The sequence below is a fragment of the Aplysia californica genome, unplaced genomic scaffold (assembly GCF_000002075.1).
Source record: "Aplysia californica isolate F4 #8 unplaced genomic scaffold, AplCal3.0 scaffold00369, whole genome shotgun sequence".
Lineage (NCBI taxonomy): Eukaryota > Metazoa > Mollusca > Gastropoda > Aplysiida > Aplysiidae > Aplysia > Aplysia californica.
Window position 1 is genome coordinate 273964 of NW_004797639.1, and position 2514 is coordinate 276477.

Sequence of the window (2514 nt, forward strand, 5' to 3'; positions counted from 1 at the left end):
CAGCAGTATATTGTTATGATAATACGTATCAACATAATCAATAGCCTACATTCATCAATGCACCAGCACTCACCAGAGAAAATTGAGTGGAAGGCGAAGGTGAAGGCCAGCACAACGAGGAAGTAGAGGAGCAGGAAGCGGACGATGTCTCTGATGAACATGGTTTTGATCATCCGCCAGTAGAAGTGGATAGGCTGCAAAGCCCGCGTGAAGGCGATGCTAAACAGCCACACTGGCAAATAGAACGTGATACGGTGTCCGTTTGTTTTAGAAAGGTTTTACGGCGCTCAAAACTGAATAATAACGTCACATGAGCGCAAAGAGGTGAGTGTCAACAGAGAAGTCCAAACGGGGAATCAGGCTTACTTACTCTGCTCAGCTTCGACTATCCGAGAGTAGCATTTCTCAAGAGAGTGACAGACATAAAAAAGAAGTATACATTTCCAAAAAAGAGAGAGAGAGAGATAGAGAGATAGAGAGAGAGAGAGACAGAGAGAGAGAGGGGGGAGAGAAAGAGGGAGGGAGGGAGAGAGAGAATGTTATACAGAGTGGGTTGTCCTAGCACATGAAACATGTATTTACTAATGTCCTGTCTTGTTGAGCGTTTGCGTGAGTGCACCTTTAGGTCTAACTTTTGTAACGTCTACTGCCATTGTTAACGACCAAGACAAATTTCTACCTGAGACGTGAATAAAGATTGTCATTGTCATTGTTAAGTAGAGCCAAAAATGACGATAGTAAGGATGAGGAAAGAAAAAGCAGCAGTTCTCCCTATATTGTTCCGGCACCGTATGAGCATGACATTGATAAATTAGCCCATTTACAATTCTACTGTGCATTATATATACCTTTTTTACATTGCTAAAGTGGGCTAAGGGCGGAGGACAAAGAACGGCATGGCCCGATAACATCAAAACATAGACTGGCGTAAGTATGACTGAAGATAAAACGGGCAGCTAGCGACCGAAAGCACAGGCGGGTCATCGTACCTCAACCTCTGAGCCAGAAATGACACCCCCAAGGTATCCAAGTACTAAACTGCCAATTGAATTCTTTTAATTGAGTTTGGGCCAGCCAGACTTTTTTCCATGAGCGGTAAAAGCTATCATTTGAGCACAATTCGACCGAATTATGTGCTAGGTTCGATTGTGAACTTCAAAATCAAGTGCGTTTGATTTAAAAGGTCATGAGTCAAATAGGTTGTAATATGCCAAAATAGTAGCGTTATGCGTTATTATAGCGATTGCCCTTTCATGGAGGAGAATCAAACCGGCCCGGACTCGGTTAAACCGAATTCGATTTGCCTTGTGCACTCGTTGTTTGAGGGTATGCCTTTAGGTCAAATACTTGATCGATCAGATTTGGACCCAGCTTTTGCTTCATGCGTAGAGGTATATAAACCTACCAGCACACAGCGCCGCCCCTATCACGTGATCGGCATGATGATATCCCAAAGAGACGGCTGCCATGGTAACACCAATCAAAGCGGTGTAGAGGACGCGGACACAGAGTCGGAGAAGAGAGCCGATGGTGGAGTGGACGCACCGACGCTTAGTGGAGTACCTGGTGGGGGTGGGGGGTGAAGTGGGAGAAAAAGACGATAGAGATAGGTGTGTTCATGTGTAGGCGTACATGTATGTGTGTGTGTGTGTGTGTGTGTGTGTGTGTGTGTGTGTGTGTGTGTGTGTGTGTGTGTGTGTATTTGTGCGATTGGGGGTGGGGGGTGGGGAGGGGAGTGAATGAGTGATCATCAACATTATCATCACGATGAGATTAAAAAAATAGAATTTGTAGAGACTTCAGTATTTGAAGTTTTACAACTTTATTGAGTATGTTCAACAATTTGCCCTTGTGGGCTTTCTCGGGAACGTGATAAAAAACAACAACAACAATCGGGAAACAAAGTATACGTTCACCTATCATCATTATCAGAAACGTGTCTCTACACAAGCCTCCGAACTCATCTTATTATTACTCTGTGCGTTGATAGGGCAGTTTTCATTGTCTCTGGCAGTCTCAAAACATGGCGAAAAGTCAGAATGCACAGTCCTGGATAGTATAATACATGTCTATGTCTACAAGTCTCCCCCCTCCCCCCTCCCCCCAAACCATCATAAAGTATCTAGGTTAAGTGTCAAGTGCACTGTAATATGTGGGTTGCTTGTTTGTTTCTTGTTTACTATCAAACACCCAACGTCCTTTTCTCCCCGACTTCGTTTGTTTGGATTTAACTCTCTTCTACCAGCTTTAATCTTGGTTTCTTTTGTATGACTTATTTGTGTTGCAAGTGCCATTAAACTCTCACTAAAACAAACGAAACCAAAAAAAATAACCCCCAAAAATTAAGGTTGCAAAGAAACGCTGCATTTCACTATAAATTTGCTAGCTCAAACTGACTGTGCTGTACGAGATGTTATAATTATCAGTAAGCAAAGAGGGAAGGGGGGCTCTCGTGGCCTAGAGGTTAAGGTGTTGGCCTCTCATTCAAAGGTCACGGGTTCGATTCCGGGTAGC